Source organism: Carica papaya, chromosome 8, assembly GCF_054855325.1.
Source record: "Carica papaya isolate Zhongbai chromosome 8, ASM5485532v1, whole genome shotgun sequence".
In the NCBI taxonomy this organism is placed as follows: Eukaryota; Viridiplantae; Streptophyta; class Magnoliopsida; order Brassicales; family Caricaceae; genus Carica; species Carica papaya.
Window position 1 is genome coordinate 10,048,879 of NC_142316.1, and position 13,048 is coordinate 10,061,926.

General features: G+C 46.4%; 25 pseudogenes; all 25 read left to right on the forward strand.

Annotated features, from left to right (window-relative positions):
* Positions 1 to 33: 33 nt before the first annotated feature.
* LOC148240655 (5S ribosomal RNA) lies at positions 34 to 152 on the forward strand (annotated as a pseudogene).
* A 209-nt stretch (positions 153 to 361) lies between these two features.
* On the forward strand, positions 362 to 480 carry LOC148240656 (5S ribosomal RNA; annotated as a pseudogene).
* An 883-nt stretch (positions 481 to 1,363) lies between these two features.
* On the forward strand, positions 1,364 to 1,482 carry LOC148240657 (5S ribosomal RNA; annotated as a pseudogene).
* Positions 1,483 to 1,691: 209 nt separating this feature from the next.
* LOC148240658 (5S ribosomal RNA) lies at positions 1,692 to 1,810 on the forward strand (annotated as a pseudogene).
* Positions 1,811 to 2,424: 614 nt separating this feature from the next.
* On the forward strand, positions 2,425 to 2,543 carry LOC148240659 (5S ribosomal RNA; annotated as a pseudogene).
* Positions 2,544 to 3,102: 559 nt separating this feature from the next.
* On the forward strand, positions 3,103 to 3,221 carry LOC148240660 (5S ribosomal RNA; annotated as a pseudogene).
* A 204-nt stretch (positions 3,222 to 3,425) lies between these two features.
* LOC148240661 (5S ribosomal RNA) lies at positions 3,426 to 3,544 on the forward strand (annotated as a pseudogene).
* Positions 3,545 to 3,749: 205 nt separating this feature from the next.
* LOC148240662 (5S ribosomal RNA) lies at positions 3,750 to 3,868 on the forward strand (annotated as a pseudogene).
* A 205-nt stretch (positions 3,869 to 4,073) lies between these two features.
* LOC148240663 (5S ribosomal RNA) lies at positions 4,074 to 4,192 on the forward strand (annotated as a pseudogene).
* Positions 4,193 to 4,400: 208 nt separating this feature from the next.
* On the forward strand, positions 4,401 to 4,519 carry LOC148240664 (5S ribosomal RNA; annotated as a pseudogene).
* A 561-nt stretch (positions 4,520 to 5,080) lies between these two features.
* Positions 5,081 to 5,199, forward strand: LOC148240665 (5S ribosomal RNA; annotated as a pseudogene).
* A 205-nt stretch (positions 5,200 to 5,404) lies between these two features.
* On the forward strand, positions 5,405 to 5,523 carry LOC148240666 (5S ribosomal RNA; annotated as a pseudogene).
* Positions 5,524 to 5,728: 205 nt separating this feature from the next.
* LOC148240667 (5S ribosomal RNA) lies at positions 5,729 to 5,847 on the forward strand (annotated as a pseudogene).
* A 499-nt stretch (positions 5,848 to 6,346) lies between these two features.
* LOC148240668 (5S ribosomal RNA) lies at positions 6,347 to 6,465 on the forward strand (annotated as a pseudogene).
* Positions 6,466 to 7,025: 560 nt separating this feature from the next.
* Positions 7,026 to 7,144, forward strand: LOC148240669 (5S ribosomal RNA; annotated as a pseudogene).
* A 202-nt stretch (positions 7,145 to 7,346) lies between these two features.
* LOC148240670 (5S ribosomal RNA) lies at positions 7,347 to 7,465 on the forward strand (annotated as a pseudogene).
* Positions 7,466 to 8,026: 561 nt separating this feature from the next.
* Positions 8,027 to 8,145, forward strand: LOC148240671 (5S ribosomal RNA; annotated as a pseudogene).
* Positions 8,146 to 9,385: 1,240 nt separating this feature from the next.
* LOC148240672 (5S ribosomal RNA) lies at positions 9,386 to 9,504 on the forward strand (annotated as a pseudogene).
* Positions 9,505 to 10,066: 562 nt separating this feature from the next.
* On the forward strand, positions 10,067 to 10,185 carry LOC148240673 (5S ribosomal RNA; annotated as a pseudogene).
* Positions 10,186 to 10,744: 559 nt separating this feature from the next.
* On the forward strand, positions 10,745 to 10,863 carry LOC148240674 (5S ribosomal RNA; annotated as a pseudogene).
* A 209-nt stretch (positions 10,864 to 11,072) lies between these two features.
* On the forward strand, positions 11,073 to 11,191 carry LOC148240675 (5S ribosomal RNA; annotated as a pseudogene).
* A 192-nt stretch (positions 11,192 to 11,383) lies between these two features.
* LOC148240676 (5S ribosomal RNA) lies at positions 11,384 to 11,502 on the forward strand (annotated as a pseudogene).
* A 561-nt stretch (positions 11,503 to 12,063) lies between these two features.
* LOC148240677 (5S ribosomal RNA) lies at positions 12,064 to 12,182 on the forward strand (annotated as a pseudogene).
* Positions 12,183 to 12,386: 204 nt separating this feature from the next.
* Positions 12,387 to 12,505, forward strand: LOC148240678 (5S ribosomal RNA; annotated as a pseudogene).
* Positions 12,506 to 12,711: 206 nt separating this feature from the next.
* LOC148240679 (5S ribosomal RNA) lies at positions 12,712 to 12,830 on the forward strand (annotated as a pseudogene).
* Positions 12,831 to 13,048: the final 218 nt, after the last annotated feature.

The following is a 13,048-nucleotide window of genomic DNA, read 5'->3' on the forward strand; positions in this document are numbered from 1 at the left end:
AGGAGTGTATGTATTTTAAACACGAAATTAAACAGGTGCAGTCACACCAGCACTAATGCACCGGATCCCATCAGAACTCCGCAGTTAAGTGTGCTTTGGCGAAAGTAGTACAATGATTGGTTACCTCCTGGGAAGTTCTCGTGTTGCACCCAATTTCTTTTTTTCAGATGTGCTGTTCGACGTTACGCGCGACTTTAATTATGGTCCGCAGATTTATTCGCAAATGTGAGTCACGGCGCCGTGGCATTTTACTTGATATTTAAACGAGAACGAGATGTGCAGTGCGCACGCACAAGGAAACAAATGACGGGAGGGGGAAGAAAGGAGAAGGAGTGTATGTATTTGCATCGGGAAATTAAACAGGTGCGATCATACCAGCACTACAGCCCCGGATCCCGTCAGAACTCCGCAGTTAAGTGTGCTTGGGCGAGAGTAGTACTCGGATCGGTGACCACCTGGGAAGCCCTCGTGTTGCACCTATTTTTTTTCGGATGGGTTGTTCGACGTTACGCGCGAAAGGAATTATAAACCGCTGGTTCATTTGGAAAGGTGAGTCACGGTGCCGGGGCATATTACTTGATATTAGAACGAGAAAGAGAGATTCAGAGTGCACGCACAAGGAAACAAATGACGTGAGGGGGGATGGGAGGAGAAAGAGTGTATGTATTTGCAGTGCAGAATGAAACATGAGGGATCATACCAGCACTAATGCAACGGATTCTATCAGAACTCCGCAGTTAAGGGTGCTTGGGCGAGAAAAGTACTCGGATGGGTGACCTCCTGCGAAGTCCTTATATTTCACCCATTTTCTTGGGAGGTCCTCGTGTTGCACCCATCTTTTTGCAGATGATTCTTTCGACGTTACGCGCGACTTGATTTATGGTGCGTAGGTTTATTCACAAATGTGAGTCACGGCGCCGTGGCATTTTACTTGATATTAGAACGAGTACGGGAGGTGCAGTGCGCACGCACAAGGAAACAAATGACGGGATGAGGAAGAAAAGAGAAGGAGTGTATCTATTTGAAGCGCAAAATTAAACAAGTGGCATCATACCAGCGCTAATGCACTGGATCCCATCAGAACCCTGTAGTTAAGTGTGCTTGGGCGAGAGTAGTACTCGGATGGGTGACCTCTTGGGAAGTCCTCGTATCGAAACAATTTTTTTTCAGATCGGTCGTTCGACGTTACGCGCGATTGGAACTATAGTCCGCTCATTTATACGCAAATGTTAGTCAAGAATCAGGGGTATTTTAATCGATATTAGAATGATAAGGAGAGGTGCAGTGTGAACGCACAAGGAAACAAGTGATGGGAGTGGGGGAGGGAAGAAGGAGTGCATGTATTTTCAGCACGAAATTAAATAGGTGCGGTCACACTAACACAAATGCACCGGATCCCATCAAAACTCCGCAGTTAAGTGTGTTTTGGCGAAAGTAGTACAATGATGGGTTACCTCCTGGGAAGTTCTCGTGTTGCACCCATTTTCTTTTTTTCATATGTGCCGTTCGACGTTACGCGCAACTTTAATTATGGTCTGCAGATTTATTCGCAAATGTGAGTCACGGCGCCGTGGCATTTTACTTGATATTTGAACGAGAACGAGAGGTGCAGTGCGCACGCACAAGGAAACAAATGACGGGAGGGGGAAGAAAGGAGAAGGAGTTTATGTAATTGCAGCGCGAAATTAAACAGGTGCGATCATACCAGCACTAATGCACCGGATCCCATCAGTACTCAGCAGTTAAGTGTTCTTGGGGGAGAGTAGTACTCGGATGGGTGACCTCTTGGGAAATTCTCGTGTCGCACTAATTTTTTTTTTTAGACGGGTCGTTCGACGTTACGCGCGACTGGAACTAGGGTCCACTGGTTTATACGCAAATGTGAGTCAAGAAGTAGGGGCATTTTAATCGATATTAGAATGAGAAGGAGAGGTGCAGTGTGAACGCACAAGGAAACAATTGATGGGAGGGGGAGGGAAGGAGAAGGAGTGTATGTATTTTCAGCACGAAATGAAACAGGTGCGATCATACCAGCACTAATGCAACGAATTCTATCAGAACTCCGTAGGTAAGGGTGCTTGGGCGAGAGTAGTACTAGCATGGGTTACCTCCTGCGAAATGAAACAGGTGCGATCAGAACTCCGCAGTTAAGTGTGCTTTGGCGAAAGTAGTACAATGATGGGTTACCTTCTGGGAAGTTCTCATGTTGCACCCATTTTCTTTATTTCATATGTGCCGTTCGACGTTACGAGCGACTTTAATTATGGTCTGCAGATTTATTCGCAAATGTGAGTCACGGCGCCGTGGCATTTTACTTGATATTAGAACGAGCACGGGAGGTGCAGTGCGCACGCACAAGGAAACAAATGGCGGGATGGGAAAGAAAGGAGAAGGAGTTTATGTATTTGCAGTGCGGAATTAAACGGTTGCGATCATACCAGCACTAATGCACCGGATCCAATCAGAACTCCGCAATTAAGTGTGCTTGGGCGAGAGTAGTACGCGAATGGGTGACCTCATGGGAAGTCCTCGTGTCACACCAATTTTTTTTCAGACGGGTCATTCGACGTTACGCGCGACTGGAACTGGGGTCCGCTTGTTTATACGCAAATGTGAGTCAAGAAGCAGGGACATTTTAATCGATATTAGAATGAGAAGGAGAGGTGCAGTGTGAACGCACAAGGAAACAATTGATGGGAGGGGGAGGGAAGGAGAAGGAGTGTATGTATTTTCAGCACGAAATGAAACAGGTGCGATCATACCAGCACTAATGCAACGAATTCTATCAGAACTCCGTAGGTAAGGGTGCTTGGGCGAGAGTAGTACTAGCATGGGTTACCTCCTGCGAAGTCCTTATATTTCACCCATTTTCTTGTGAAGTCCTCGTGTTGCACCCATTTTTTTGCAGATGATTCTTTCGACGTTACGCGCGACTTGAATTATGGTCCTCAGGTTTATTCGCAAATGTGAGTCACGGCGCTGTAGCATTTTACTTGATATTAGAACGAGAACGGGAGGTGCAGTGCGCACGCACAAGGAAACAAATGACGAGAGGGGGAAGAAAGGGGAATGAGTTTATGTATTTGCAGCGCGAAATTAAACAGGCGCGATCATACCAGCACTAATGCACCGGATCCCATCAGAACACCGCAGTGAAGTGTGCTTGAGCGAGATTAGTACTCGGATGGGTGACCTCCTGGGAAGTCCTCGTGTCACACCAATTTTTTTTCAGACGGGTCATTCGACGTTACGCACGACTGGAACAATAATCCGCTTGTTTATACGCAAATGTGAGTCAAGAATCTGGGGCATTTTAATCGATATTAGAACAAGAAGGAGAGGTGCAGTGTGAATGCACAAGGAAACAAATGATAGGAGGGGGGTAGGGAAGAAGGAGTGTATGTATTTTCAGCACAAAATTAAATAGGTGCGGTCACACCAGCACAAATGCAACCGATCCCATCATAACTCCGCAGTTAAGTGTGCTTGGGCGAGAGTAGTACTTGGATGGGTGACCACTTGTGAAGTTCTCGTGTTGCACATATTTTTTTGCAGATGATTCTTTCGACGTTACGCGCGACTTGAATTTTGGTCATCAGGTTTATTCGCAAATGTGAGTCACGGCGTCGTAACATTTTACTTGATATTAAAATGAGCACGGGAGGTACAGTGCGCACGCACAAGGAAACAAATAACGGGAGGGGGAAGAAAGGAGAAGGAGTTTATGTATTTGCAGCGCGAAATTAAACGGGTGCGATCATACCAGCACTAATGCAACGAATCCCATCATAACTCTGCAGTTAAGTGTGCTTGGGCGAGAGTAGTACTCGGATGGGTGACCTCCTGGGAAGTTCTCATGTCGCACAAATTTTTTTTCAGACGGGTCGTTCGACGTTACGCGCAACTGGAACTATGGTCCACTTGTTTATACGCAAATGTGAGTCAAGAAGCAGGGGCATATTAATCGATATTAGAACGAGAAAAAGAGGTGCAGTGTGAACGCACAAGGAAACAAATGATGGGAAGGGGAGGGAAGGAGAAAGAGTGTATGTATTTTCAACACGAAATTAAATAGGTGCTATAACACCAGCACAAATATGCCGGATCCCATCAGAACTCCGCAGTTAAGTGTGCTTTGGCGAAAGTAGTACAAGGATGGGTTACCTCCTGGGAAGTTCTCGTGTTGCACCCATTTTTTTTTTTCAGATGTGCCATTCGACGTTACGCGCGACTTTAATTATAGTCCGCAGATTTATTCAAAAATGTGAGTCACTGCGCCGTGGCATTTTACTTGATATTTATACGAGAACGAGAGGTGCAGTGCACACGCACAAGGAAACAAATGACGGGAAGGGGAAGAAAAGAGAAGGAGTGTACGTATTTACAGCGCGAAATTAAATAGGTTCCATCATACCAGCACTAATGCACCGTATCCCATCAGAACTTAGCAGTTAAGTGTGCTTGGGCGGGAGTAGTACTCGGATTGGTGACCTCCTGGGAAGTCCTCGTGTTGCACCCATTTATTCTCGGATGGATCGTTCGACGTTACGCGCGAATGCAATTATAAACCGCTGGTTCATTCGCAAAGGTGAGTCACGATGCCAGGGCATTTTACTTGATATTAGAACAAGAAGGAGAGATGCAGAGTGCACGCACAAGGAAACAAATGACGGGAGAGGGGATGGAGGGAGAAAGAGTGTATGTATTTGCAGCGTAGAATGAAACATGAGCGATCATACCAGCACCAATGCAACGGATTCTATCAGAACTCCGCAAGTTAAGGGTGCTTGGGCGAGAGTAGCACTAGGATGGGTTACCTCATGCGAAGTCCTTATATTTCACCTATTATCTTAGGAAGTCCTCGTGTTGCACCCATTTTTTTGCAGATGATTCTTTCGACGTTACGCGCGACTTGAATTATGGTCCTAAGGTTTATTCGCTAATGTGAGTCACGGCACCGTAGCATTTTACTTGATATTAGAACGAGCACGGGAGGTGCAGTGCGCACGCAAAAGAAAACAAATGACGGGAGGGGGAAGAAAGGAGAAGGAGTTTATGTATTTGCAGCATGGAATTAGATGGGTGCGATCATACCAGCATTAATGCACCGGATCCCATCAGAACTCCCCAGTTAAGTGTGCTTGGGTTAGAGTAGTACTCGGATGGGTGACCTCCTGGGAAGTCCTCGTGTCGCACCAATTTTTTTTCAGACGGGTCGTTCGACGTTACGCACGACTGAAACTAGGGTCCGCTGGTTTATATGCAAATGTGAGTCAAGAAACAGGGACATATTAATCGATATTAGAACGAGAAGGAGAGGTGCAGTGTGAACGCATAAGGAAACAATTGATGGGAGGGGGAGGGAAGGAGAAGGAGTGTATGTATTTTCAGCACAAAATGAAACAGGTGCGATCATACCAGCACTAATGCACCGGATCCCATCAGAACTATGCAGTTAATTGTGCTTGGGCGAGAGTAGTACTCGGATGGATGACCTCCTGGGAAGTCCTCGTGTCGCACTAATTTTTTTTCAGACGGGTCGTTCGACGTTACGCAGGACTCTAACTAGGGTCCGCTGGTTTATACGCAAATGTGAGTCAAGAAGCAGGGGCATTTTAATCGATATTAGAACGAGAAAGAGAGGTGAAGTGTGAACGCACAAGGAAACAAATGACGGAAGGGGGAAGAAAGGAGAAGGAGTGTATGTATTTGCAGCGCGAAATTAAACATGTGCGATCATACCAGCACTAAAGCTCTGGATCCCAGCAGAACTCCGCAGTTAAGTGTGCTTGGGCGAGGGTATTACTCGGATGGGTGACCACCTGGGAAGTCCTTATATTTCACCCATTTTCTTGTGAAGTCCTCGTGTTGCACCCATTTTAATCGATATTAGAACGAGAAAGAGAGGTGCAGTGTGAACGCACAAGGAAACAATTGATTGGAGGGGGAGGGAAGGAGAAGGAGTGTATGTATTTTTAGCACAAAATGAAACAGGTGCGATCATATCAGCACTAATGCAACGGATTCTATCAGAACTCCGTAGGTAAGGGTGCTTGGCCGAGAGTAGTACTAGCATGGGTTACCTCCTGCGAAGTCCTTATATTTCACCCATTTTCTTGTGAAGTCCTCGTGTTGCACCCATTTTTTTGCAGATGATTCTTTCGACGTTACGCGCGACTTGAATTATGGTCCTCAGGTTTATTCGCAAATGTGAGTCACGGCGCCGTGGCATTTTACTTAATATTAACACGAGAACGGGAGGTGCAGTGCGCACGCACAAGGAAACAAATGACAGGAGGGGGAAGAAAGGAGAAGGAGTTTATGTATTTGTAGCGCGAAATTAAACGGGTGCGATTATACCATCACTAATGCACCGGATCCCATCAGAACTCCGCAGTTAAGAGTGCTTGGGCAAGAGTAGTTCTCGGATGGGTGACCTCCTGGGAAGTCCTCGTGTCGCACCAATTTTTTTCCAGACGGGTCGTTCGACATTACGCTCGACTGGAACTGGGGTCCGCTGGTTTCTACGCAATTGTGAGTCAAGAAGTAGGGGCATTTTAATCGATATTAGAACGAGAAGGAGAGGTGCAGTGTGAACGCACAAGGAAACAATTGACGGGAGGGGGAGGGAAGGAGAATGAGTGTATGTATTTTCAGCACGAAATGAAACAGGTGCGATCATACCAGCACTAATGCAACGGATTCTATCAGAACTCCGTAGGTAAGGGTGCTTGGGCGAGAGTAGTACTAGCATGGGTTACCTCCTGCGAAGTCCTTATATTTCACCCATTTTCTTGTGAAGTCGTCGTGTTGCACCCATTTTTTTTGCAGATGATTCTTTTGACATTACGCGCGACTTGAATTATGGTCCTCAGGTTTATTCGCAAATATGAGTCACGGCGCTGTAGCATTTTACTTGATATTAGAATGAGAACGGGAGGTGCAGCGCGCACGCACAAGGAAACAAATGACGGGAGGGGGAAGAAAAGAGAAGGAGTGTATGTATTTGCAGCACGAAACTAAACAAGTGCGATCATACCAGCACTAAAGCCCCGGATCCCATCAGAACTCCGCAGTTAAGTGTGCTTGGGTGAGATTAGTACTCGGATGGTTGACCTCCTAGTAAGTCCTCGTGTCGCACAAATTTTTTTTCAGACTGGTCGTTCGACGTTACGCGCGTCTGGAACTAGGGTCCGCTGGTTTATACGCAAATGTGAGTCGAGAAGCAGGGGCATTTTAATCGATATTAGAACGAGAATGAGAGGTGAAGTGTGAACGCACAAGGAAACAAATGACAGGAGGGGGAAGAAAGGAGGAGTGTATGTATTTGCAGCGCGAAATTAAAGAGGTGCGATCATAGCAGCACTAAAGCCCCAGATCCCATCAGAACTCCGCAGTTAAGTGTGCTTGGGCGAGAGTAGTACTCGGATGGGTGACCACCTGGGAAGCCCTCGTGTTGCACCTATTTTTTTTTTGGATGGGTTGTTCGACGTTACGCGCGAATGGAATTATAAACCGCTGGTTCATTTGCAAAGGTGAGTCACGGTGCCGGAGCATATTACTTGATATTAGAACGAGAAAGAGAGATGCAGAGTGCACGCACAAGGAAACAAATGACGGGAGGGTGGATGGGAGGAGAAAGAGTGTATGTATTTGCAGTGCAGAATGAAACATGAGGGATCATACAAGCACTAATGCAACGGATTCTATCAGAACTCCGCAGTTAAGGGTGCTTGGGCGAGAAAAGTACTCGGATGGGTGACCACCTGCGAAGTCCTTATATTTCACCCTTTTTTTTGGGAGGTCCTCGTGTTGCACCTATCTTTTTGCAGATGATTCTTTCGACGTTACGCGCGACTTGATTTATGGTCCGCAGGTTTATTCGCAAATGTGAGTCACGGCACCGTAGTATTTTACTTGATATTAGAAATAGCACAGGAGGTGCAGTGCACACGCACAAGGAAACAAATGACGGGAGGGGGAAGAAAGGGGAATGAGTTTATGTATTTGCAGCGCGGAATTAAACGGGTGCGATCATACCAGCACTAATGCACCAGATCCCATCAGAACTCCACAGTTAAGTGTGCTTGGGCGAGAGTAGTACTCGGATGGGTGACCTCTTAGGAAGTCCTCGTGTCGCACCAATTTTTTTTCAGACGGGTCGTTCGACGTTACGCGCGACTGGAACTAGGGTCCACTGGTTTATACGCAAATGTGAGTCGAGAAGTAGGGGCATTTTAATTGATATTAGAACGAGAAGAAGAGGTGCAGTGTGAACGCACAAGGAAACAATTGATGGGAAGGGAAGGGAAGGAGAAGGAGTGTATGTATTTTCAGCACGAAATGAAACAGGTGTGATGATACCAGTACTAATGCAACGGATTCTATTAGAACTCCGTAGGTAAGGGTGCTTGGGCGAGAGTAGTACTAGCATGGGTTACCTCCTGCGAAGTCCTTATATTTCACCCATTTTCTTGTGAAGTCCTCGTGTTGCACCCATTTTTTTGCAGATGATTCTTTCGACGTTACGCGCGACTTGAATTATGGTCCTCAGGTTTATTCGCAAATGTGAGTCACGTCGCCGTGGCATTGTACTTGATATTAGAACGAGTACAGGAGGTGCAGTGCGCACGCATAAGGAAACAAATGACAGGAGCAGGAAGAAAAGAGAAGGAGTGTATGTATTTGAAGCGCAAAATTAAACAAGTGGCATCATACCAGCACCAATGCACTGGATCCCATCAGAAGTCTGCAGTTAAGTGTGCTTGGGCGAGAGTAGTACTCGGATGGGTGAACTCTTGGGAAGTCCACGTATTGCAATAATTTTTTTTCAGAGGGGTCGTTCGACGTTACGCGGGACTGGAACTATGGTCCGCTGGTTTATACGCAAATGTGAGTCAAGAAGCAGGAGCATTTTAATCGATATTAGAACGAGAAGGAGAGATGCAGGGTGCACGCACAAGGAAACAAATGACGGGAGGGGGGGATGGAGGGAGAAAAAGTGTAGGTATTTGCAGCGCAGAATGAAACAAGAGCAATCATACCAGCACTAATGCAATGGATTCTATCAGAACTCCGCAAGTTAAGGGTGCTTGGGCGAGAGTAGCACTAGGTTGGGTGACCTCCTGCGAAGTCCTTATATTTCACCCATTTTCTTAGGAAGTCGTCGTGTTCCACCCATTTATTTGAAGATGATTCTTTCGACGATACGCGCGACTTGAATTATGGTCCTCAGGTTTATTCGCAAATGTGAGTCACGGCACCGTAGTATTTTAATTGATATTAGAACGACCACGGGAGGTGCAGTGCGCACGCACAAGGAAACAAATGACGGGAGGGGGAAGAAAGGAGAAGGAGTTTATATATTTGCAGCGCGGAATTAAATGGGTGCGATCATACTAGCACTAATGCACTGGATCCCATCAGAACTCTGCAGTTAAGTGTGCTTGGGCGAGAGTAGTACTCGGATGGGTGACCTCCTGGGAAGTCCTCGTGTCGCACTAATTTTTTTTTCAGACGAGTCGTTCGATGTTATGCGCGACTGGAACTAGGGTCCACTGGTTTATACGCAAATGTGAGTCAAGAAGCAGGGGCATTTTAATCGATATTAGAACGAGAAGGAGAGATGCAGGGTGCACGCACAAGGAAACAAATGACGGGAGGGGGGATGGAGGGAGAAAAAGTGTATGTATTTGCAGCGCAGAATGAAACATGAGCAATCATACCAGCACCAATGCAACGGATTCTATCAGAACTCCGCAAGTTAAGGGTGCTTAAGCGAGAGTAGCACTAGGATGGGTGACCTCATGCGAAGTCCTTATATTTCACCCATTTTCTTAGGAAGTCGTCGTGTTCCACCCATTTTTTTGCAGATGATTCTTTCGACGATACGCGCAACTTAAATTATGGTCCTCAGGTTTATTCGCAAATGTGAGTCACGGCACCGTAGTATTTTACTTCATATTAGAAGGAGCACGGGAGGTGCAGTGCGCACGCACAAGGAAACAAATGACGGGAAGGGGAAGAAAGGAGAAGGAGTTTATTTATTAGCAGCGCGGAATTAAACAGGTGCGATCATACCAGCACTAATGCACCGGATCCCGTCAGAACTCCGCAGTTAAGTGTGCTTTGGTGAGAGTAGTACTCGGATTGGTGACCTCCTGGGAAGTCCTCGTGTCGCACCAATTTTTTTTCAGGCGGGTCCTTCGACGTTACGCGCGACTGGAACTAGGGTCCGCTGGTTTATACGCAAATGTGAGTCAAGAAGCAGGGGCATTTTAATCGATATTAGAACGAGAATGAGAGATACAGTGTGAACGCACAAGGAAACAATTGATGGGAGGGGGAAGGAAGGAGAAGGAGTTTATGTATTTTAAGCAAGAAATGAAACAGGTGCGATCATACCAGCACTAATGCAACGGATTCTATCAGAACTCCGTAGGTAAGGGTGCTTGGGCGAGAGTAGTACTAGCATGGGTTACCTCCTGCGAAGTCCTTATATTTCACCCATTTTCTTGTGAAGTCCTCATGTTGCATCCATTTTTTTGCAGATGATTCTTTCGACATTACACGCGACTTGAATTATGGTCCTCAGGTTTATTCGCAAATGCGAGTCACGGCGCCGTGGCACTGTACTTGATATTAGAACGAGAACGGGAGGTGCAGTGCGCACGCACAAGGAAACAAATGACGGGAGGGGGAAGAAAGGGGAATGAGTGTATGTATTTGCAGCGCGAAATTAAACAGGTGCGATTATACCAGCACAAATGCACCGGATCCCATCAGAACTCCGCAGTTAAGTGTGCTTTGGCGAAAGTAGTACAATGATGGGTTACCTCGTGGGAAGTTCTCGTGTTGTACCCATTTTCTTTTTTTCAGATGTGCCGTTCGACGTTACGCGCGACTTTAATTATGGTCTGCAGATTTATTCGCAAATTTGAGTCACGGTGTCGTGGCATTTTACTTGATATTTGAACGAGAACGAGAGGTGCAGTGTGCACGCACAATGAAACAAATGACGGGAGGGGGAAGAAAGGAGAAGGAGTTTATGTATTTGCTGCGCAAAATTAAACATGTGCGATCATACCAGCACTAATGCACCGGATCCCATCAGAACTTCGCTGTTAAGTGTGCTTTGGCGAGAGTAGTACTCGGATGGGTGACCTCCTGGGAAGTCCTCGTGTCGCACTAATTTTTTTTTCAGACGGGTCGTTCGACGTTACGCGCGACTGGAACTAGGGTCCACTGGTTTATACGCAAATGTGAGTCAATAAGCAGGAGCATTTTAATCGATATTAGAACGAGAATGAGAGGTGAAGTGTTAACGCACAAGGAAACAAATGACGGGAGGGGGAAGAAAGGAGAAGGAGTGTATGTATTAAACAGGTGCGATCATACCAGCACTAAAGCCCCGGATCCCATTAGAACTCCGCAGTTAAGTGTGCTTGGGCGAGAGTAGAACTCGGATGGGTGACCACTTGGGAAGCCCTCGTGTTGTACCTATTTTTTTTTCGGATGGGTTGTTCGACGTTACGCGCGAATGGAATTATAAACCGCTGGTTCATTTGCAAAGGTGAGTCACGGATCCGGGGCATATTACTTGATATTAGAACGAGAAAGAGAGATGCAGAGTGCACGCACAAGGAAACAAATGACGAAAGGGGGGATGGGAGGAGAAAGAGTGTATGTATTTGCAGTGCAGAATGAAACATGAGGGATCATACCAGCACTAATGCAACGGATTCTATCAGAACTCCGCAGTTAAGGGTGGTTGGGCGAGAAAAGTACTCGGATGGGTGACCTCATGCCAAGTCTTTATATTTCACCCATTTTCTTGGTAGGTCCTCGTGTTGCACACATCTTTTTGCAGATGATTCTTTCGACGTTACGCGCGACTTGATTTATGGTCCGCAGGTTTATTCGCAAATGTGAGTCATGGCGCCGTGGCATTTTACTTGATATTAGAACGAGTACGGGAGGTACAGTGCGCACGCACAAGGAAACAAATGACGGGAGGGGGAAGAAAGGAGAAGGAGTTTATGTATTTGCAGTGCGGAATTAAACGGGTGCGATCATACCAGCACTAATGCACTGGATCCCATCAGAACTCTGCAGTTAAGTGTGCTTGGGCGAGTGTAGTACTCGCATGGGTGACCTCTTGGGAAGTCCTCGTATCGCAACAATTTTTTTTCAAATAGGTCGTTCGACGTTACGCGCGACTGGAACTATGGTCCGTTGGTTTATACGCAAATGTGAGTCAAGAATCAGGGGCATGTTAATCGATATTAGAACAAGAAGGAGAGGTGCAGTGTGAACGCACAAGGAAACAAATGATGGGAGGTGGGGAGGGAAGAAGGAGTGTATGTATTTTCAGCACGAAATTAAACATGTGCGATCACACCAGCACAAATGCACCGGATCCCATCAGAACTACGCAGTTATGTGTGCTTTGGCGAAAGTAGTACAATGATGGGTTACCTCCTGTGAAGTTCTCGTGTTGCAACCATTTTTTTTTTAGATGTGCCGTTCGACGTTACCCGCGACTCTAATTATGGTCCGCAGATTTATTCGCAAATGTGAGTCACAGTGCCGTGGCATTTTACCTGATATTTGAACGAGAATGAGAGGTGCAGTGCGCACGCACAAGGAAACAATTGACGGGAGGGGGAAGAAATGAGAAGGAGTGTATGTATTTGCAGCGCGAAATGAAACAGGTGCGATCATACCAGCACTAATGCAACGGATTCTATCAGAACTCCGTAGGTAAGGGTGCTTGGGCAAGAGTAGTACTAGCATGGGTTACCTCCTGCGAAGTCCTTATATTTCACCCATTTTCTTGTGAAGTCCTCGTGTTGCACCAATTTTTTTGCAGATGATTCTTTCGACGTTACGCGCGACTTGTTTTATGGTCCTCAGGTTTAGTCGCAAATGTGAGTCATGGCGCTGTAGCGTTTTACTTGATATTAGAACGAGAACGAGAGGTGCAGTGCGCACGCACAAGGAAACAAATGACGGGAGGGGGAAGAAAAGGGAATGAGTTTATGAATTT